Below are 23,957 nucleotides of genomic sequence, written 5' to 3'. Positions count from 1 at the left end.
TCCTTAGCCCTAATCTAGCATTCAGTTCAATAAGCACATACTGTAGGCATACAAGGCATCCTTCCTAGATCCTTAGCCCTAATCTAGCATGCAGTTCACATATTCACACTTCATATCATAATATAACATGTATGGGTATGTTAGTGAAAACTTACTTGAGCCTGGCTGATTGCACGCATCACACCCCTTGTTCTTTATCAAAACCCTTAACTTCATTTTTAGAAAAGCTATTTTTCTTGTAAAAATCCTTCAAACCCTAGATTTGAGTCAAGACACTCCCGAGAGTGTGTCCGAATCCCTAAAACCAGGGCTCTGATACCAACTTGTAACATCCCAAAATTTAAGACCAAAAATTCCATTTTTAATTAAGTACTTAAAAAAACTAGTAGCCTGAAAACATTAATAGTACCATCTCATGTCATAAAGAAATTAGTATGTGGAACATTGAATCAAGTCATAAAAGATAATATCAGAATACAACTCCCAAAGATCTAGCAATGCTGAAAATCATGGTGTGATGTGCTGCAATCATGCCGGCTCCTTTCCTTTCGAAGAAGAAGTACCTAAAACCAAAACTGCAAACCGTAAGCACGAAGCTTAGTGAGTTCCCCCTATCATACCACATACCATACAATAAACATACTGCCTAGCATATCCGTGTGCTGGCCTACCCCTTCGGTCTCTTTCAACCGGTACTACCAAGCATATCAGGGTGCTGGCCTACCCCTTCTGTCTCTTTTAACCGGTAACTGCCTAGCATATCTGGATGCTGGCCTACCCTTTCGGTCTTTTTCAACCGGTTACGGGGTCTATTTCTCCCCTAACACTACCACATAATAACATACATAATCATACATAAACATACTGTCAGGAATATCTGGTGCCCGACCTACCCCTTCGGTCTTATCAACCGGATATGGGGTCTATTTCACCCCTACCACTACCACATAATATCATAGCATACTAGCACATAAATCATTACAGATAGTATCATACCAGACAATTATCACAAAAACAATCATCTAACTACAAGCTCCTACTAGTGGGCTGACCTTGGTGCCTTCGACCCACTGCTACCGGGAAGGTAACTCACCTCGAATACTAGAAAGTAGCTGAAAAATCCTCGACTCCGAATATCAATCCAACTCAAACTACTAAACATAAAATATTTCCTTTAAGTGTCCTTTCATACTCATAACCCCTTAAGGGACATCTTTGGTCAAATTCAAAGTCAAAGTCAACACCCAGGTCAAAGTCAAAGTCCACTTTCCAAGTTGAATCAACTCGCCGAGTTACTCTTTAACTCGTCGAGTTTCCATAAATCACATAATCGTGATATCACAATCCAACTCGTTGAGTTTTCCCTAGAACTCTTCGAGTTCCTCTTATTCTAACGAAGTCGGGACACTTCCAGAACATCTCGTTGAGTTCTTCAGTCTGTCAACCTTCTTGATGCAGTAAGTCCCTATTCTTCAAACCAAGATCGTATCCTCTGGATCCAAGCTGGAAATATGCCTACAAGGGTAAATTTTCCAACTTTACCCATTAAGGACCTCTCCCCAATGCATAAAACTCAAACCCTAACCCCAAAAGGACTTAGATCCAACCCTAAATGCCATCAATACTTCAAGATAGACCATGAGATCATAGATCTGGATTCCAGGGACAAATTGGTCACGACCTCACGTAACGTTCCCATATTGATCGTATACATGACCTAATGGGGCATAGAAAGCCGAAATGATGGTCCAAAGGTTGCATGAGACTTCCATTGCCATAAAGTTGGCACCTTTATGCCATGAAGTCCCCTCCTGACCCTAGATCTGAAGGGTTTACCCAAAAAGGGACGTCTAAATTCCAACAACCAATATACTTCGCCCAAAACATGAAAGAAAGCATCCTAAAACTAGATCTAAGCATGCCATGGACAAGGTTGAAGCTTTATACCTTAGTTGAATCAGAAATGAACCACAACTTCTGGATGTACTCTCCTTCCACACATTCTTGCTCCTCCTTCAAGCTTCCTCTTCTTCAACCTCACTAATAAGGCTTGAGTGGCTTTGTATTTTTCAGCTTGAAGAAAACGTGGCACGGGGAGAATTACTGGAGGAGGTGGAGGAAGAGTTAGAGAAGTCTGATTTCCAGTCCCATCAATGCTTAAAGGAGGGAACATTCTTTCACCTTGATCAACATGTGGAAGATCTTCTTTAGATAAGGGAAAAACATTTCCAGAAGAACGAGGAGAACAATTATTGTCTTGACTCGACATATATAAAGGGAGAAAACATAATTCCATTTAGTTGATTTTAATCCTTAATTATTAATCCAAAAAATTTAAATTAAGGATAGGATTCATATTTTCGATTCGAATCCTGGAAATGGATGTCGTTATCAAATTCGAATCTATTTTAGGTAGGTAAGGCATTTACCAATTTCAATCTTATGAAAATTCTAGATCTTTTGAGATTCATTGAACTATTCAATGGCATGTTTAATCTCGATTATGCTCTCACTTTGTGATTAGGATGCCGAGGATCACAAACGAGATGTGAATAACCATCTAAATTAGCTTTGTACTCTCGATGTCATTTACCATCTAATTAATGTGTCGGTTAACCACACACGCTCCACTAATCAATGATAATTTACAAGACACCCATTGCCAACAATATTAGTCCCATATTAGTGTGTCGGTTAACTACACACGCTACACTAACGACAAATAAGGTGTAATGTGCAATTTCATGGGTTAGGATCAAATTCACATTTTTCCTAAAGTAACTAAGAGTGAGATTTTCAGAAAATGATTTACTTACTTTATAATTCATTATACTAATTAATGAGAATTTAATGTCCTATCAAATCCGTTCGGCTAACGACCATCCACTAGTCAGGAGAGCGGTGGGTAAGAGTGGATACCCAATGGCGGTCATTTTATTGGCCACTTCCTTAAACTCCCCTTATAGGCCAGCTTCGTAAATGAGGCCTATTAACGGTAAGACTGATTTTTCTTATATATAAATATTAACTTTTAATTTTACATTATATAAGGATGTATTTTAAACATTTAAAATATTAGGGTTATAAATTTAAAATTTTCAAAAGTAAACTATTTAATTTAAATTTTAAATTTTAAAACAAATGATGTATTTTTAAAACTTTTCAAAAGTACTAGGTTAAAATTTTTTAATAACTAAATTAACAAATTAATTTTATCTTTATCAAAAATTTTAACCCAATCATGAATTCATGATAAAGATAATAATTACTAATTAAAATATCCAATATTAAACAATTAAAACGAATTTAAGGTAATCATCCTAATCAATCCATGAGACAATTATCAAAACTGAAAATATAGGATCTGGTAGGGAAAATTGTCGAGTTAGGAAACAAACACATCGAGTTGCATGCCAACTTGTTGAGTTCCTAAACCAACTCGACGAGTTCGATGAACTGAATGACGATTATGTTCCCTTCTCCTTTGAACAATTCACAATTGCATCATATTCAATAGAAAACTAAACCTAGGCTCTGATACCACTGATGGGTTTTAAGCAAAACATACAATCCTATGCATACATGCAACCCTAGTGCTTTGGATCTAGGTTTTCTCTAATTGAACATGCAAACTTGAACACAAAAGGAGAAACCCTAGGTAGTGTCTAAAATTTTTGAAATTGATATGAAACTAGGGTTTGGTTACATACCTTAATTGTTATATTGTAATAACAATGATTCCCTTGTAGATCTTGATGCTTGAGAACTTAGTATCACAAGTGTAACACCTATAATGGCTAATTAATTTATTAACCAGGTAATAAGTTAATAAATCACTCTTCTCTCTCTAGCAGCCATCCTATTCAATTGACAGGTTTGAAGGCAACCCAAAAGGACTGGGCTACTAATCAATTCAAGTATATCTACCAATTATAGTTATAGGCATAGACACCTAATCCAACATAAGGTTCTCTTGAGCCTCTACTTTTCATTTCGTGATCTGGTTGCTTCTTTTCTTTTAGGAGTTCTTATGTGTTTACTTTGACTTGTGGTTTCATGTCTATTGTCTAAATCATTTCGTGCTAGATGTGGTGATCCTTCTTATTAGGTCATCTTACGTTTGGATACTTGACCTGTATTAGTTGGCTTTTGTAGAGTCTGCTTAGGGTTCTACTTCTAACTAAATGATGGGATGTATTTAAAATGTTGCGGATGTACTTAACCCAACGGTTTTTGTGAATTTTATAGTTTGCTTTGTCTTAAAAAATAATCGAATACACTTCCTGACTAAGTCTATGGGTAGTTTCCTGCATTCGTAGTGGTTATTATGAGGGTCAGATATCTATGTTTCCTAGTTGTATGGCCCTTTGTGCCGTAGGCTTTTGGTTTTAGTTTTCTATTCTCTTTGTATGGTGGTATAGGTATGGATTCATGGAGCATGAGTTCCTTTAGGGCTATAATGTGTCTTCCCCTAAAATGGCGTGTCCTATCATAAGTGGTTAGGTCCTTCTTAATCATAGTGAGTGTTCAAGTCCTTAGGGTTCTATCTTTTCTTGTGCTTCTTCATTCCTCAAATTCCTATCATTGTCGAGTAGGCGATGCTTATACTTACACTAGGTTATGAGGGTCAGATCTCTATGTTTCCTAGTTGTATGGACCTTTGTGCCATAGACTTTCGGTTTTAGTTTTCTATTCTCTTTGTATGGTGGTATAAGTATGGATTCATGGAGTGGGAGTTCCTCTAGGGCTACAGTGTGTCTTCCCCCAAAATGGTGTGTCCTGTCATAAGTGGTTAAGGCCTTCTTAATCCTAGTGAGTGTTCAAGTCCTTGGGGTTCTATATTTTTATGTGCTTCTTCATTCCTCAAATTCCTATCATTTTCGAGTAGGCGATGCTTATACTTACACTAGGTTTCACATGTTTTTCTACCTTTGGGATTACTTATGGGGGTAGATTTCTACTGTCATCAAGTTATTCATACTTTTCTAAAGAATGGAGGATGCATCATCTATTCCTAAAATTTTGATCTTAGTATTCTATTATTTGAATGATGTATTATAGGCGATAATCTTAATCTAATTGTTCTTAACCGTTGTGGGTCTGTAGTATTCTTTAACCTAATTGTTCTTAACACCTATTGGTCTTTTGATAGGTTCCTGGTTTGCTTGCTCATAAATTCTGTTAGGATAAAATCCTTAAAGATCGATAAGATTCAAAAACAGAAAGCAAATAAGAAAATGACAATGAATCAAAATGTGCTTAATCATGCAAGCTTCACATCCTACGATGCATGCATGTACTATAAATACATAAAACCTAATAAATAAGATGACTGGACAGGCCCAAAACCGTGTACATAATGGACTAAAAACAATAAGCCCAATGACGCAACATCTAATACCCAACAATCTCCCCGTTAGCATCAATTGAGGTGAGAGATGCTTTACAGCTGAGTCTTCTTAATTGTCTTGAAGAGTTTGGGTATCACAATGAGTAGAGTACTGCGAAATGCGATATACCACCGAATCATATCATTGTAGTTCTTCTTCTTTGCAGCAGCATCATTTAGGCTACACTTGTTAATGATCTCCAAAATGTGTTCTAAACAGGACGTGGAGAACAAGTGCTTGTCGGGCAAAGTGAAGAGGGATTTTTGGAAAGCTCCAGGAGCACCAGTCCCACGCTGAAACATCACTGTCCAGTGGTATGTATCAATATTTCCCATATGCATTTTATTGATGTCGCTTGCTCGTGCAATTGGATTGACAGTGGGCTTTTGTTTCAGAGCAGAGGTGATTTCGATATCCAGCTTCGCTACTTCATACATGTACGAAACCAACATTCGCTTTAGGTGAGCCAAAATGGGTTCGTATTTTTGCTCTTCAGTCAGCAGGAGATTGAGCAGCAGAATCCAATCATGAGGATTAAGATTTGGCAGATCAACAAGATTGAATTCGTGCATAACATTTTATGAGCCTCTTGTTGCCTTGAACTTCACATTCACAAAGCTTCCTTTAGCGATTGGCCCTGTGACCTTGACTGTTGTTAACTTCTGAGCACTCCACGTCAGATATTGAGGTTTGAAAAAAGCGAGATAAAAGTCAATTAAGGCTATATCGACTTTCGCATCAGGAGAGGGAACTGTTGTAATTGAATCAAAGCAGTGGAAGACGATGGCTTTTCTTGTTATTGGCATGTCGAACTGGGAATCCTTCATGTTTTCCAGGTAAAAAGAAATTATTGGCTCCAACTAGTGAGCACTAGGGAATTCCACTGCCTCATGCAACATTCTCTCCAATGTCCACAATGGAAAGAGAGTTTTTCTGCTCTCCAAAGTGTTGTGAGCCTCTTTCTCTTTTTGTTCTCTTTCTTCTGCTTCTTTTGCAATTTGAGCATTTTCGTTCAGCTCTTCATCGTGTCGCTTTCGCTTCAGTTGATCTGCTTCATTTTCTTCTTTTTCATCAACATCAACCATCGGTTCTTTCCCTTTTGAACCCGAAGCTACATTAACCTTCGGTTCGTTTTGCTTTGGTGTTTCCCTTGCCTTTGTAGTTTGTACTTTCTATGCTTCTCCCCTTGTTTCAGAAGGACAAGTGCCTCATAAACACCTTCGATTTTGTTAAGGAGAGCAAGATTGGTATGGAGCTTATCTACTAAGTGTTTGCGAACACTAATGGTCAGAATGGAGTCATATGCTCTTCAGTCAGCAGGAGATTGAGCAACAGAATCCACTTATGAGGATTAAGATTGGGCAGATCAACAAGATTGATTCGTGCACAACATTTTCTAAGCCTCTTGTTGCCTTGAACTTCACATTTACAAAGCTTCCTTTAGCGATTGGCCCTGTGACCTAGACGGTTGTTAACTTCTGAGCACTCCACGTCAGATATTGAGGTTTGGAAAAAGCGAGATAAAAGTCAATTAAGGCTATATCGACTTTCACATCAGGAGAGGGAACTGTTGTAATTGAGTCGAAGCAGTGGAAGACGAAGGATTTTCTTGTTATTGGCATGTCGAACTGGGAATCCTTCGTGTTTTCCAGGTAAAAAGAAATTATTGGCTCCAACTAGTGAGCACTAGGGAATTCCACTGCCTCATGCAACATTCGCTCCAACGTCCACCATAGAAAGAGAGTTTTTCTGCTCTCCAAAGTGTTGTGAGCCTCTTTCTCTTTTCGTTCTCTTTCTTTTGCTTCTTTTGCAATTTGAGCATTTTCGTTCAGCTCTTCATCGTGTCGCTTTCGCTTCAGTTGATCTGCTTCATTTTCTTCTTCTTCGTCAACATCAACCATCGGTTCTTTCCCTTTTAAACCCGAAGCTACATTAACCTTCGGTTCGTTTTGCTTTGGTGTTTCCCTTGCCTTTGTAGTTTGGACTTTCTCTGCTTCTCCCCTTGTTTCGGAGGGACAGGTCCCTTATAAACACCTTCAATTTTGTTAAGGAGAGCTAGATTGGGAAGGAGCTTATCTGCCAAGTGTTTGCGAACACTAATGGTCAGAATGGAGTCATGTGCTTCAAGGAGATTGGAGAGAAGCGAATTGACATCTCCTGCGCATCTTTGCAGAATTGCTCGTTCAGACTTGAAAATTATATACGGTTAGGATCTTATAGCCTTAGAATAGCTGATTTGACCTTATTTTCTATGACTTAGGGTAGAGTCTATTATTCGACAGTCTATTTGATCATGTTCTGTGTATAATTTGCATGCATAAGGCAGCCGGCAGCGAGGGTGGATGTGGACAGCATGGGCTGTGGTATATGGGCTAAATGTTCTATGATAGTTTGTGGGTCGGAGATTTCCCTAGGGTATGCCTAGGATGAGGTTAGCGATAGGTGTTACCTGCTTGCGGGATGTATGTGTGGTTTGTTTTTTTCTTTTTGTCTAAATGCTACTTGCTTTGTGCTTTGTGGGATTCTGAGTGATGGGAGTTAGCCATTAGGTGGATGCATCAAGTCACATGTGACCAGGGTTGAATAATCTCAGAGTGTTGGATTTGGCCCTATTGCACAGCTCTTGTCTGAGTCTAACCGTTGTAGGGACGAGTCCTTTACTCAATGGATTATCTGAGCCTCGTCACATGTGATGGTATTAAGGTAGTAGCTTATTGGCATTATAAAGATACGTTTAGTAGCTGAGGACTGCATGCGGGTTGGAGGTTTCCCTAGGGCAAGCCTAGGATAAGAGTAGTGCTGGGAGCAGTACTAGTAGAAAGGGACTTGGTGGAGTCCAAGCCATCCTTGAGGAAAGTACAGATAGATGTGGATAGTAGTAGGGGCCCATACTACTGAAAGCAGAGGATCTGTACTCGATTCAAGAAGGGCTGAGATAAAACTAGGGAACTTGTAGCGTGTGTGATCCATCGATAGTGATGCGTATTCTGATGATTGTTATGTTATGTTTTCAACATGGTGACATTGCACGAGAGACCAGTGGGCGGATTAGGTGCCGGGGAGGGATCAGGCTCAGGATCAGGAGCCGAGCAGCTCGAGGAGCAGATGAGGGGGTTGATTTCAGCTGAGGTTACGCGCAGTATTCTAGACCAGACTCATGTGATCTTCGGGTCGGTCAAGAAGGGTATTTTAGAGCTTCTGGATGAGAAGTTGAGGGCTTTCCGCACTGAGATGATGGCTTTAGTAGGGGCACGTACACTGACATTCAAAGAGTTCCGAGCTTGTGGAACTCCAGATTACCATGGGGCCAGGGACCCCATTGCTAGCAGCAGGTGGTTGGCCGATGTTGCCAACGCTTTCCGTACGAGCCGGTATCCCGAGGGGGACAAGGTCCGACTGGCCTCCTGTCTTCTGAAGGACCGAGCACGGGACTGGTGGGAGGAGGTTGTACATACTATTGGAGATGATGCCGCATTAGACGCGATGACATGGGCTGATTTCTCGGCTAGGTTCAGGGCCGAGTTTCACCAGTTTTTGAGGTGAAGCAGTTTGCTGGTGGAAATCACCGCCAAGTTCAGGGAGAGGGCAATTCTGGTTCCGCAGTATGTCGCAGACGAGGAAATGAAGAAGGCCCGATATCACAAGATGATGAGGAGTGACATCAGGGAGTTTGTGAGTAGGTTCAACTGTAAGACGCTGGAGGATATGATTGCCCGAGCCAGGGAAAGGGAGATCGATTTGGAGCACATCAGAAAGAGGAAGCCGGGGGAGGTGCAGGTAGCCGCAGGTACAGGCAAGAGACCCAAGGGGCCGGATGTGAGATTGAGGGATTATCAGGGCCGTAGTCATAGTGGAAAGTGTGGCAGGACGCACGAGGGTGCATGCAGGAGTGGTAGTGGGGGTGATTCTGGTTGCTTCAAGTGCGGCCGGACTGGTCATTTCAGCAGGGATTATACTGCTGCCACCACTCAGGGATCAGACCTTATATGTTTTCATTGGAATCAGAGGGGCCACAAGAAGGCCCAGTGTCCGAGTTTGTTTCCAGCAGGACAGGTGATGACACCTGCCCCTGCGACGATGAGGATCACCGACGGCCGTCAGGGCCGAGCGGAGGCGCCTGCAGTGGGGAGCAGGTCTTTTCAATTGTCTATGGTGGAGGCTCGAGCAACACCGGACGTGGCAGGTATGTATCTTTTGCTTTCCTGTCAGTTTTATTTATGATCATATTGGTATGGTACTGCATCTATGTTTGCAAATGTATGTTAGAATTCTACTTCTGTTTGTGTTCGAATCATATGCCATTTGCATACCATGGGTTTTTGGGCAGTAGTTCATAACAATACCCCCACCTTTCCTTCTTGGGCTGGTTTCCAGGATGTAGTCGACGTAGCGGGTGAGAGTGGGACTCAGGGAGTGTCTTGTTAATATGCATGAGTGGTTTGGGTTGGGTATTGTTTAGTTTTGGAGCTCTAGTGATGGTAAGCGTGGCTGGCAACAGATCGACCTTGGGATGGAGAAAAGCATTGGGAATCCTTTCCAAGCCGGAACCACTAGAGATCTAGTTGAACCAAAGTAGGGGAGAACCTTCTAAGTATTCAGGAGTAGTAGCATGCAAAACCTGGAGGAGCTAGTGACCTTCGAGAAGAAAAAGGGAGAGCAGTCCGAGGGGGGCTACGTAGATAAGGGAGTGCATGGATTGGGAGTTTGAGCAACCTCCCAATAATGAGTTTGTATATTTTGATAGCTGAAGGCTGGTTAGAGAAACCAGGTTGGTGGATCGACCGCAGGACTCGAGTAAGTCGGGATGTAGATCATGCGAACGACCGACATGAGATGCTTTCGGATTGTAGTTAGTGGTAGAGTCAGCATGGAGAGTGCGGTAGGACTGAGGGATAGCGGCAAAATTCGTTAATAGCCAGTTAGAGGAGTGTGGGCGTAGGCCCGTATCTCCTAATTAGCCGAGTTTGGGCAAGGCCCGTGTCTCCTAGTTAATATGTCGGAGATCGATAAAGGGTAGTCGTTGAGTTTCAGGAAGGTTTTAGACCGCGTAGTTCTAGATGGGTGAGACCCAAAGGCGTGGTCGCTCAGTAGTATGGATTGGGTGGGACTCATGGGCGAGGCCCGTATGTTAGTAGTGGTAAGGTAGGACCTAATAATGACCTTAGGGTCAAAATAGGGGATCGAGGATCCCAGGACATGTAGAGCCAGTATGGCAAGTTAAATAGAGCAGTTTCCTTTAGAAATCGCTGGGAGCGACTGAGTTTTTCAGCTTAGGTGCAGTAACCGGTGGGAATTCGGTAACCTAGATTACAGCAGATTAGTTGGGACCAGGGTAGTCTCGGTTCGTCCGGAAAGCGGACAGCAGATAGCAGGACCTTCGGGCAGGGAGCACCAAAAGGGGATTGTCGGTAGGGTAAGAGTCGTGCTCTCAGGATTGTTGGTGATTAGAAGTGCTTTCGAGGTTCTTATCTTTTTGGAATATTTTCGGGAGGTCAAGGGAAGAGGTTCTTCAGGGATCGGACCCGACAGGTGATGTGTGCATAGGACAGGAATGTTGTAAGCAGATTGCAGGATAGTTGTTCGTGGCAGACTTCGAGGACGAAGTCTAGTTTAAGTGGGGGAGAGTTGTAACGAGAGTTGTAACACCCTGTTCTGAAAGTATTCATTTATGGATTTAAAAGGCAAAGGCTAGGGGCGTTTAGGTCCTTCAAGGGTTCGGAGTTTCATTCGATAAGTTTTGGGCCGAGGTGTGTTACTAGAAGCGTAGGGTTTCTCGCCACTTTCTTGTGGATATAAATTTTGTCGGAAACGGGCTCAGAATGAAGGAGTTATAGCACTTTGAAGTTATTGACGGAAATGGCCCCTAATGGAAATAAATGACTAGAGGAACCATGCATGCAGGGTTGTAAACGTGCGTGTACGCCCAACGTAAGGCTGGGGTACGCCCAACGTGTAAGGGTAAAAGGATCACGGGTGCTTAAGGCGTACGCCTAGCGTACAAGAACTACGCCCAATATCCAGACACCCTAATTTTAGGACCAAGCCACTATATAAACGACATAACACCCAGGTTGATAGCCTCCATCTCATCCTTAGGCAGTCTCCACAAAACCCTAACCCTCCATGAGTGTTTTTGAAGCTTTGGTGGCCATTAAGTGAGTATTTGGGTGTTGTAAAGCCATTTCAAAACAAGAGAAGAGATTAGCAAGTTGGTGGATCGAAAGGGAAGCTGTAGATATGATATTTTGGTTCCATTTCAAACCATTGTGAGGTATCAAGTCTGAAATTTTCCTTAATTGTGCTTAGATCTATGTTAATGGAAGTTTTGGGTCTTTTGGTTCCAAGATTTGACCTTTATGTCACAATTCGCCTTCTAGGTCCAGGGATGCCACCCTTAGTGTCATATGAGTCCCATAAGCAGTGAAGTTTCAACCTTTAGGACTCATTTGTGTCCATGCAAGAGACCTAGCCCTTGGAATGAAAGCATGTTGTCACCTTTTGAGTTTGGGCTTGTTTGGTGGATTGCAAGTCACCAAGTTAGTGACCTTATGGTTTAAGACATCAGTAAGGACCTGGATCTGAGTTGGTAGCCTCTAGAGTGGAGTATCAAGAACTTAATGAAAAAGTGTCTTAACAGGAGGATTACACTTAGTGTATGTGCAGGTACGCCCAATGTACTCACTAGCAGGCGAGTACACTTAGCGTACATTGGAGTACGCCCAGTGTACTCAACATAGTTGGGCTTTGTGCATATTGGGCCTCGGTGTGGGCTGTGTTTTGGATTTTGGGCCTTTGGGCCATAGTGGGCCATCTGGAGTCAGTTATATGGGCCAAGGAATATATAATTAGGCTTAAGGTAAGGCCCATTAAGGGATTGGGCCCAATATAGCAAATTGGGCCATTAGTGGGTCACTAGTGGGCTTGGGAAACTTACCTAGTGTTGGACTTTGTATATGTATCAAGTTGGAATAGGAGGGGTAGAATGGTCATTCTACCATATGAAGGATTATTATATTGGGCTAAGTATTATTGTGGTATTGATAGTTCGGGGAGCTAGAGGAGCAGCAGTGCGGGGATTGTCAGATAGCAGTCAGAAGTGTACCAGCAGGGTTTCAGTAGTGCGAGGTGGGTTTCCTCACTGTGTGAATCGGTCTACGGCCAAAATGTCGGCCATGTAGTCTATGAGTAGGAAAACCCGGGGGTTAGCCCTAGGCACTGTATGCTAGAATGTGATTCCGGATCAAGGTCTGATGCCGGGCGGGCGCCCGAGGAATTTTTGCATGATAGTTTATACTTGTTTTCTGTGTGATACTTGTATGTGCCTGGTAGGGAGGTGAGTGTGGGCGAGGTACCGTATCTCACCATTAGTTGAGTATGGATGGGGTTCCATATTTCCTTAGTAGTAAAGCAGGAGCGATGCCCGAGATAGGAGAGAGGTGAATGTGGGCGAGGCCCAAGATAGGAGAGAGATGAGTGTGGGCGGGGGGCCATATCTCACTAACAGTAGGAACGTGGACGGGGTTCCATGACTCATTAGTAGTAGGCTAGGGGCGAGGCCTTAGTTAGGCGATGCCTTAGATCAGGAGTATTGTAGAGTGTGATAGCCGCTTGTTGTGTGTTATTTTATATGTTGTATGTATTCAGTGGGTGAGGCCCAGAGACAGGCAGGGCCTAAGAGAAACAAATATGTGTACCAAGCGGGGCTCGATGCCAGGCGGGGCCTGATGCCGAGCGGGGCCCGATGCCGGGCAAGTCCCGACGCAGCGGGCGGGGGCCCAGTCTATGGATGTATGTGGTATGTGGTAGGTTGGGGAACTCACTAAGCTTCGTGCTTATAGTTTTCAGTTTTGGTTTCAACTACTTCCAATAGCGGAGGGAAGAGCTCGGGGTGATCGCATGGCACAAACACCAAAGGAGTTTTTGCCTGGGATGTTTACTCTCATAAAATAAAATAATGTTTTAGACATGATACTCTTATGTGATATGTTTTCAATGAATGGTTGACTCTTGTGGTTTATTTATTAAATTAAAAACGAAATTTTTGGTCAGGATTTTTGGGTCGTTACACCATCATTCCTAGGCCTTGGAGTATTCATTTAAAGGATGCTTCCGTTAAGGCTTACGTGAATATGTCAGTCAACTGGTCTGAGGGTCGAACGAAGTGAATCTCAATGTTACCGTCTTCTACATGATCCTTGATGAAATGATACCTTTGTGCTATGTGTTTCATCTTTGAGTGTTGCACTGGGTTCTGACATATGCAAATTGCGCTTTCGGAATCACAATAGAGTGGGATTCGCTTCATGTTCAGTCCATAGTATCTAATTAACTCTGAATCCATATGACTTGAGAAGTACAAGATGCAGCAGCAATATACTCAACTTCAACTATTGACAACGAGACGCATATTGCTTTTTGGATTGCCAACTGACAAGTTTGTCATCAAGAAATTGACATCCTCCAGTTGTACTTTTTCTATCTAACCCGCATCCTCCAAGATCAGCATCTGAAAACACTTGTACGAAGAAACCTGATTTCACAGGATACCATATACCGAGTGAAGAGGTTCGTTTCTGATATATAAAGATATTCTTTACTGAACCATATGAGGTTTGCATGGATTAGCTTGAAACCTAGCACAATAACAAACGGAAAACATAATATCTGGTCTACTAGATGTTAGATACATTAGAGATCCTATCATTTGGCGATAAAAGAGTCATATCAACAGCTGATTTTTTCAGAGATGGTGTTAGTTTCATTCCGAATGCCATTGGAACCTTCACTTTCGAGTCTCTCATCATGCCGAACTTAGACAGTAAGGTCTTCGTGTATGCTTCTTGATTTATGAAAATGCCTTCTAGTCCATGTCTTATATTCAAACTAAGGAAAAATTTAATCGGACCCATAGAGCTCATCTCAAATTTAGTTTCCATCAACTTTCTGAATTTAGCTGTTAAGCTAGGATTCGTAGAGCCAAAGATGATGTCATCAACATAAATTTGGACGATCATTAAGTGGTCACCCTCTTACTTGCGAAAGAAGGTTGGGTCAAGCAAAACTTGTTTAAATTTGGAATTTTTAAGGAAGTGAGTGAGAGTTTCATACGAGGCTCTTGTAGCTTACTTCAGACCATAGACTGCCTTGTCCAATATATAACAGTGATCGGGATACTTCTCATTCACAAAACCTGGTGGTTGTTCCACGTATATGTTCTCTTCTAATTCTCCATGTAAGAAAGCACGCTTAACATCCATTTGAAATTCTTCGAAATTCTTGTGCGCCGCATATGCCAAGAAGATGCGAACATATTCCAACCTTGCAATAGGTGCGAAGGTTTCTTCGTAGTCGATGCCTTCTTCCTGACAATATCCCTTAACCACGAGTCTCACTTTGTTCCTTATAACATTGCCTTCTTTGTCCGTTTTGTTGCGAAACACCCATTTCAGACCAACCACAGATGCATCCTTTGGAGTGGGAATCAATCTCCAAACCTTATTTCTTTTGAACTCATTGAGCTCATCTTGCATTGCATGTACCCAATCAGAGTGATCAAGAGCAGTATTGATAGATTTAGGTTCTATCTCTAAGACAAACTAATTAAACATGCAGTATTCCATTTGAGAGAATAAAGTAGTCTGTTCGCTTTTAGTTGAGATCTTGTAAGAACTCCTGTAGATGATTCACCGATCACTTGTGTTTTTGGATGATCTTTGGTCTATTTCGTTAGTGGAAGGTAATTTGGATCACAAGATGGATCCATTTCAACATTCATGTCTTCGAATTCTGATTGAACATCTATATCATCATTCGCATCTATATTCTCCCCCTCGAATGATGAGATCGTTTCAAAGACTGGAATCGCTTATTCCCACTCGACTGGACTTTCAGATGTTACAACTGGACGTGAATCCTCCCCTTGGAGAGGTGATCTTGATGGTAATTATGAACCCTCCCCCTGGAATGGATCATTCGATTTTTGTAGAGTAAAAAGCTCCTCCTGAGGACTTGCAGTGGAGTTAGAATTCTCCCCCTCGAGTGTAGTGTACGTGTTTTGAGGCTTATTCGCAACTGATGGCTGATTGTGCATGTCTTTCGCAATGTCATCAATGATCTTCTCTAATTTTTCTACCTTATTATCAGCTGCCTTTGCTTCAGATGTGATGTCCTTCTCAGGTTCGTAAAATAGAAGCATGAACTCTTCATAGAGATTGGCCGATGAAATGGTCACTTGGTTCGATTGAGGAAAGATCTCTTTAGTGTGACTATCATTCGCTTGGGTCTCCTTTAAGTAATTGTCATCGAACATGACATAATAGGTTTCTTCAATCTTTTTGGATCGTTTGTTTAGAACCCTATATGCTTTCGATGTTAGCGAATATCCCAGAAAAATGCCTTCATCAGCCTTCACATCAAACTTATTCCGTTGTTCCTTGGAATTGAAAATGATACACCTGGAACCGAAAACATGGAAGAACTTGACCTTAGGTTTTCGTTTATTGATGATTTCATAGGGAGTGACAACGAATCTTTTATTAAGAAGTGGTCTGTTTTCAGTAAAACAAGCGGTGGCAACATCATCAACCTAGAAGTAAAGAGGCAGTGATGCGAATGAAAGCATGGTCCTGGATGCTTCACACAACGAATGGTTTCGTCTTTTAATGACCCCTTTTTACTGTGGAGTATAGGGAGAAGAAAAATTATGAGATACTCCCTTATCAGTGAGAAATGCATCGAACGCTTGGTTCTTAAATTCTAAACCATTGTCGCTTCGAACATTGCGAACCACCTTTCGCACTTGTAACTCAATCAGCTTGATAAAGTCCTTGAGCTTAGTAGTTGCTTCATATTTCTATTTAAGAAAGAACACCCAAGTGAAACGAGAAAAATCATCTACAATAACGAGAATATATTTGTTACCGCCAATACTTTCGATTGCAGATGGGCCACAAAGATCAATGTGAAGTAGTTCGAGTGGCTCAATTGTTGGATAAGGTGTCTAAGTCCATAACTATTTCTGGTATGTACTTGACTCAGTTGGCATGGTCCATTTGGGTTGCATGACATCATGACACTTGGATAGACAAAATGAGAAAAGGACACTTATGGTTTATTAATATATTATAAGTTCTAATATATTAATAATATTATTTAATTAGTATTGATGAAGAATTAATTTGGTTATCAGAAAGAGACTAATTAAATATATGGGGTTGATTGTGTAAACCATCCATTCTTATATAGTGGGCTAACGATCGATGGTTTATTGAATTGGGCTAAAACCCATAGGGTGCTCCATGGAGGTTAAAACCCATGGATCATGGAGGAAATGAAAAGCCATGTCAATTAGGGTTTACAAGGTGTAACCCTACTTTTGACACAACTATAAAATGACCCCATGGGCTACCAAAATCAGCACTAAGTGAAGAACAAGAGCGCTAGCCGATTTGGAGTGTGTGTGTGTGTATGTAACACCCGTTTATTTATTAAATAAATAAATAAATTAACGAACGAATAGTAGCCCAAAATAAATAATTGAAAGTTTAGTGTGTTAAAAATATATAATCGCCGTATTATTATAAAGATTTTAGAGGTCAAGGGGCTAATGAGTGAATTCTGGAGTTTATTTGTAAAGAAGTTTAGAGGATGGGGTTGAAAGTGTAAAATAGGGACTTAGATTGAAAGGAATAAGAGAAGGAGGGGCTGGAGATGTAATTATGGGAGAGTTGCAATAAGGACCAGGTATATATGCATTATGATGAATCATTTGTGACCTAACCCTAACAAAGAGAGTGCAGCCGCAATCATCGGCTCATCAGCCGCCTCCACCTTATTTCCCCCACCTAGTGTCGTTGCTCCCTTCGTAGAGTCACCACCGCCGCTACTCTCCTTCCGGTGACGACCAGCGTTGCAAGGAAGCCTCCGAGGCCAGTGCACCTGTCGCATCTGTTCCATCACCTTGTTGAAGACGTCGCCACCATGCGACCTCACTGTGACGATAGTAACCTCCAACCGCCGTCTGGCGTCTTGAGGGTGTTGTGTGGGTTGCGTCCTAGGTCATCACCGATGTATCATAACATTGTTCGGGGCTCGCGAAGTAGGTTCCTTCATGGGGGGATGGAATCTGCCAAGTTAGAGTGGTGAAGAGCCTCCATGGTGGCTGGCCATGGTGGCTGTCGTCGTTAGCACCGCCGCTGAAGCTGCTGTTGTCGCTAGTGTTGCAGTTTTCGTCGTCACCTTCCACCTCATCTTCAGTCTCTTCGTCAACCACAACTTGCCAACGTCCCTTCCGCCTCCGACCACCGTAGGTGGGAGTTTTGGACCCATTTCTCGAGCATAAAAGAGTATTTTGCTTAGTGTATGTTGTGTGTGTACCATGCTTTGTCGAAAAAGTGAGAAGAAGGGTCACCACTACGAGCCACCGCTGGCCACCACAGTGTGGCTGTGTGTGTGCGTGATTAGTTTAGTGTTTGTGTGTGTGTGGTTGATTAAGTTAGCTTTGTAAAATGTAATTTGAATTTGGAATAATGAAAAAGAAACTCAAACCACCACTGTAAGGTGGTGGCCGCCGCCATAAGCCGCCATTGACCACCACTACCCGAGGTGGTAGTGGGTGGTGCCCCACTAGCAAACCCTAAGGGGCTTAGAGATCGGTTTTGGGCCTATTGGGCCATGTTTGGGTGGAAAACCCTAATTATGAGTATTTGGGCCTTGTACCTATTTGGACCCACTTTTGGGCCATTGGGATTGGATTGTGAATTAAGCACAAACTATTCCATGCCATTTATCTAGTAGAATAAAGGACTTAATGGAATAAGTCCTTAATGGGCTAATTGAGAAAATACTAATATTTGAGAAATTATCAGGACACACACGAGAAATTATTTAATAAGTGAAATATTAAATAATAATCATTGGCAGAAATTAATCTACGCAATAATGGACTTAGTGAATTAAGTCCTTAGTAGGTTAAGCTCTAAATGGGTTAAGTGAGAAACACTTAACCCTAATTGTCATTTTACGTGAAACCCTAATGTTACATAGGCCTTGAGTTGGGCTTTTCAATTGGGTAATTGGTAATTAGGCCAATAATGGGCCATCCAAGAATTATTATGGACTAGAATATTGAGTTGGGCTTTAGGGTAAGGCCCTAATGAAGGATTGGGCCCAATTTGGAAAATTGGGCCATAGATGAGCCATAGTTTAGGCCTCGAGAGTTGTATGATATTGGGCCCTTAGAATGGGACATGTTGGACTGGACTGGACAATTGGGCCTTAAGGGAAGCCCATGTTGAGGTTTGGGCCCAATTTAGAAAATTGGGCCATATGTGCGCTTTGATCCCTAGTTGACTTTGGGCCTATGGATTGGACCTTGGGCTTGGGTAAGCCAAGCTTGGGGAAGTGTAGTAATTATTCAAAGTATGCGAGCATAATTATGTAGTGGAACCCAATTATTAATTGGGTGTTATTTTGATGTTGACAGATCGGGAATCTGTCATCTAGCAGCTGGAGTCAAGTCTGCGGGACTTCAGCAGTGTGGGATTGGGTCTGCGGGACTTCAGCAGTGTGAGGTGAGTTTCCTTCCAGTAGGAACGGGTCTAAGGCACCAAGGCCGGCCCGTATAGATGATACGTTAGTATTGGAGTGTAGGCAGAGCTCGTATCTCATAGTTGAGTTTGATTATGATATATGATTGTATGATAGAATTTTTTATACTCATTGTCTGTGTGATACCTGTATGTTATGGTTTAGTAGCTGAGTGTGGGCAAGGCCCGTATCTCCTAGCTAGCAGAGTATGGGCGAGGCCCGTATCTCCATGAGTGTGGGCGAGGCCCGTATCTCCTAGTTGTTCATTATATGATTGTATATACTTGTATGTTATGGTTTAGTAGTTGAGTATGGGCGAGGCTCGTATCTCAGAGATAGTGGAGTATGGGTGAGGCCCGTATCTCCTAGCTCGCGGAGTGTGGGCGAGGCCCGTATCTCCATGAGTGTGGGCGAGGCCCATATCTCCTAGCTAGCGGAGTGTGGGCGAGGCCCGTATCTCTATGAGTGTGGGCGAGGCCCGTATCTCCTAGATGTTCATTATATGATTGTATGGTATGTGTTATGATGGGGAAACTCACTAAGCTTCGTGCTTACGGTTTACAGTTTTGGTTTCAGGTACTCGTTTTTTTAAGGAAAGGAGTCGGCTCGGTCGCAGTGCATCACACTATGGTTTTCCGCACATGAGATCTTTGGGATTACACTCTAATATTGTTTTATGATAACATGTTTTGATTATTTCTACTTTGTTTTTGACATGACATGATATTACAGATGTTTTATTACACTGTTGGTTTTCTAATAACGTATTTAAAAATGAAATTTTTGGCCTGTGCTTTTGGGATGTTACAAGTTGGTATCAGAGCCTTGGTTTGAGGGATTACGATAGACACTCAGGTGTGTCTGAACTCAAACTAAGGGCTTGGTATGAAAATTTTCAAAAGTAAAACCATTTTATAAAAAGGAGTTTGAAAAGAGTCTGAAAAGAGAAAAGAACTTTAAGAAAAGCAAAGTGTGTGATGCGTGCAATCAGCCGAGCTCAAGTTAGTACTCCCAAATTACCCGTACAAGTTCATGTTATGATTATCAGTTTTAGTTTCAGTAGAATAGCATGCTAGAATAGGACTAAGGATCTAGGAGGATGCCTCACGTGCATGGTATATGTGTTCCAGCTTTATGAGAATTGCATGCTAGTATTGAGAAGACAGTAGTAGGGTAGCCTGTTTAGGTTATGATTGATAGTATGAGCTTAGCATTATATGCTAGTACAGTTTCTTGTTATGAGGATAGATTTGCTTGAGTAGTTCCGGTGTCTGAATGCTGCTTGGTTTGTGCTTTGTGGGGCTCTGAGTGATGGGAGTTAGCCATTAGGTGAATACGTCACGTCACATGTGATCAGGGTTGAATAATCTCAGTGTGCTGGATTTGGCCCTATTACGCAACTCTCGTCTGAGTCTAACCGTTGTAGAGATGAGTCTTTTACTCAAAGGATTATCTGAGCGTCATCACATGTAATGGTATTCAGGTGATGGCTAATTGGCATTACAAGGAGGCCTTCAGCAGCTGAGGACTGGTTTGGGTAGAGTCAGAGATTTCCCTAGGGCAAGCCTAGGATGAGATTAGCATGAGATCAGTAGTAGTAGTAGTAGAAGGGACTTGGTGGAGTCGAGGCAGTTCTTGAGGAAAGTATGGATAGATGTGGAAGGTAGTAGGGGCCCATACTACTGAAAGAAGAGGATCTGTACTCGAATCAAGGAAGGTCGAGATAAGACCAGGGAACTTGTAGTGTGTGAGATCCCTCGAGTATGATGAGTATTATGGTGATTGTGATGGTATATTTCCGAGTATAGTGACGCAACGGGGTAGACCAGATGGTAGTACTGGTCTCGACGAGGGATCAGGCTCGGACTCTAGATTCTGGCAGATTGATGATCAGATGAGGGAGTTCATTCCATCTGAGAGTTATGCGCAGTGTCATTGACCAGACTCCTGTGATCCTTAATGTGATCAAGGAGGACATTATAGAGATTTGTGATGAAAGGCCGAGTGCATTATGCACTGAGATAGCAGTCATGATAGAGACCCGTACTTTTATATTTCGGGAATTCAGAGTTTGTGAGGGTCCAGATTGCCATGGGGGTTAAGGACCCATTGTTAGCAGCAGATGGTTGGCAGATATCACCAACACTTTTAGTACCAGACGTTGTCTCGAAAAGAAAAAAGATCTGACCTACTTCATGTCTCTTGATGGATAGAGCACGAGATTGATAGGAAGAGGTTGATAGTGAGTTCAGTGATGGAGCAATTGATGCTATGTCATGGGATGACTTTTAGACCAGATTCTGGGCAGAGTGTGCCCAGGAGATTGAGGCGCAGCAGCTGGCGCAAGAGTTGTTAGATCTCCACCAGACAACTGAGACTGTGGCAGAGATCACTTCTGAGTCTCGAGAAAGAGCTTATATGGTACCGCAGTATGCAGCAGATGAGGAAATGAAGAAGGTAAGTTATCAAAACATACTGTAGAATGATAGCAGGGAGATCGTGAGTATCTCGGGGTGCAAGACCCTAAATGATATGACTTCTAGAGCTTGAGAACGAGATATGGACTTGGAGCACGTTGGTAAGAGGGAATCAGATCAGTTGCTTATATTGAGGTGTCTCGGGAGGAGACCCTAGATTTTGGATCAGCTTTTGAGAGATCATCGAGGTTAGATTCAGTACAACACATGCGGGAAACTGCACGATAGAGCCTTTCGTTCCAGCGGTTGAGTAAGTGTGACTCTAGGTTATCCTCCGTTTGTGTCTGAATTATATTTTCAAGAGATGTCGTATGCCAATTGCATGCCGAAAAGCATTAGTGAATAGTGATAGAGCAATTCCCCAGATTCGGGATTGAGAAAGTACGGCGTCATCTTGGTTTATTCCAAGACTAAGGAGCAGCACAAGAAGCACCTGAGGGAGGTGCTAGAGACTTTGAGGAAGGAGAGAACTTTCGCAAGGTTCTTCAATTGTGAATTCTGGTTGCGCGGGGTGCAATTTCTTGGGTACCTTGTCAATCAGAAGGATATTCTAGTCAATCCGGTCAATATAGAGGTCGTGATGCAGTGGGAGATTCTGCGGTCTCCAATAGAGATTCGGAGCTTCCTAGGTTTAGCGGGTTATTACCGGAAATTTATTCGGATTTTTTTAGAAGTTGTGTGATCTTTTGGATTAGCTGGTGTTGAAACCCTAACAAGGATAAGCGTGAGTTCTAGCAGATTTGTCATGGGAGGGTAGGAAGAATTGAGAATTTTTCCAGTTTTGGGTGTTGTAAGGCATTAGCTGAATCAAAGTGGGGGAGAATCACCCAAGGATTCCGAAGCAAGAGCGGTTATGAAGATGGGATAAGTTCCGCGTCCTTGTCAGGAAGGAAGAAAGCCCAAGTGGCTGTATGATTTGAGGATAGTGTGAGATGGAAGTTCAGAAAAACTTGCCAATGATGAGATAGCGTTCTCAGAATGTGGCTAGAAAGCCTTAGGGAATCAGTTTGGGGATTCCAACCAGGACATGGGTTTAGTTTTGGATGCTAGGTCGTGTGTATGCTTGACGTTGGATGTGTTCGGATCAGTAACCAGCGAATGAGAATGTGTCAAAGTGTTGTAAGTCTGGGGGTGTAGCCGTAGCATTCACTAGCAGCCAGATAGTGATAGAGTGTTGTAAATCTGTGAGTGTAGCTGTAGCATTCACTAGTAGCTAGATAGTGTTAGAGTGTTGTAAGTCTGCGAGTGTAGCCGTAGCGTTCACTTGCAGCCAGATAGTGATAGAGTGTTGTAAGTCTGCGGGTGTAGCCGTAGCACTCACTAGCAGCCAGACAGTGATAGAGTGTTGTAAGTCTGCGGGTGTAGCCGTAGCATTCACTAGGTTGGTAGATAGCGTGAGTGCGTTGTAGAGCGCCACTACAAAGATGAGAGCAAGGAAGCAATGGACTACTTAAGGTCATGTTTGACATAAGGCTACCAATGGCCATGTAGCAATCACTTTTAGCCTTGGGTTTGGTGACGTCGGGATTCGACGCATGGAACCAATCAGTTAGATCAGAAGGCCGTTAGGGCCACAGTGACAAGATAGCTAGTAGCAACTAGTTCCAGAGGAGGATTCATTCAAAAGTCGTGTGAGGCGACTATGTAGGGAATCCTTTGGCTCCGTAGTCGGGTTGGAGCCCGGTATTTCAGACAGTTCAGTATTTCAGGCAGTTTCGTGTTTCAAACAGTTCAATATTTCAAACAGTTCAGTATTTCAGGCGGTTTCATGTTTCAGGCAGTTCAGTGTTTTAGAAATTTCAATGCTTCAGACAGTCAGTGTCTCAAGCAGTAACAATATTTGGGGATTTCATGTATGGTTAGAGTCACAGATATCTTGGGATAAGCTAAGTCACTTACAACAGAATTATATGAGTTTTGGCTGCGTATAAGTGAATTTCAGGGATAAAGGGGGACTGTAATTTTGTTCTTCTAGTGGTAGCCTTGAGTTATCAGAAGATGAGTAGGAATCTGAGAGACAAGTGGATTGGATTCAGCAGTAATGATTCAGTATGGGCGGTCTGTTAGAGGGTAAGATCATCGTGAAACTATAGATTTCTGAGTGAGTAATGTGATCGTAATGCAAGAAATTCGCTTATCTTAGGGTTCTACAACCCTGTGAGGGATAGTTTTGGTTGCCCTGGGAAAGCTAGGGTGTGCCCAGGATTGTGGTCATGATACTTGAGTAGTTGGGCGCGTAAGGAATGGTAAGAAATGATTTCGAGGACGAAATCTAATTTAAGTGGGAGAGAGTTGTAACACCTGTTTATTTATTAAATAAATAAATTAATTAATGAATGAATAGTAGCCCAAAATAAATAATTGAAAGTTTAGGGTGTTAAAAATATATAATCGGTGGTCGGAGGCGGCAGGAACATACACTAAGCAAAATACTCTTCTATGCTCGAGAAATGGGTCCAAAACTCCCACCTACGGTGGTCGGAGGCGGCAGGAATGTTGGCAG

Source organism: Lactuca sativa, chromosome 5 (genome assembly GCF_002870075.4).
Source record: "Lactuca sativa cultivar Salinas chromosome 5, Lsat_Salinas_v11, whole genome shotgun sequence".
Taxonomy (NCBI): Eukaryota; Viridiplantae; Streptophyta; class Magnoliopsida; order Asterales; family Asteraceae; genus Lactuca; species Lactuca sativa.
Note: the sequence above shows the minus strand (reverse complement) of the source record.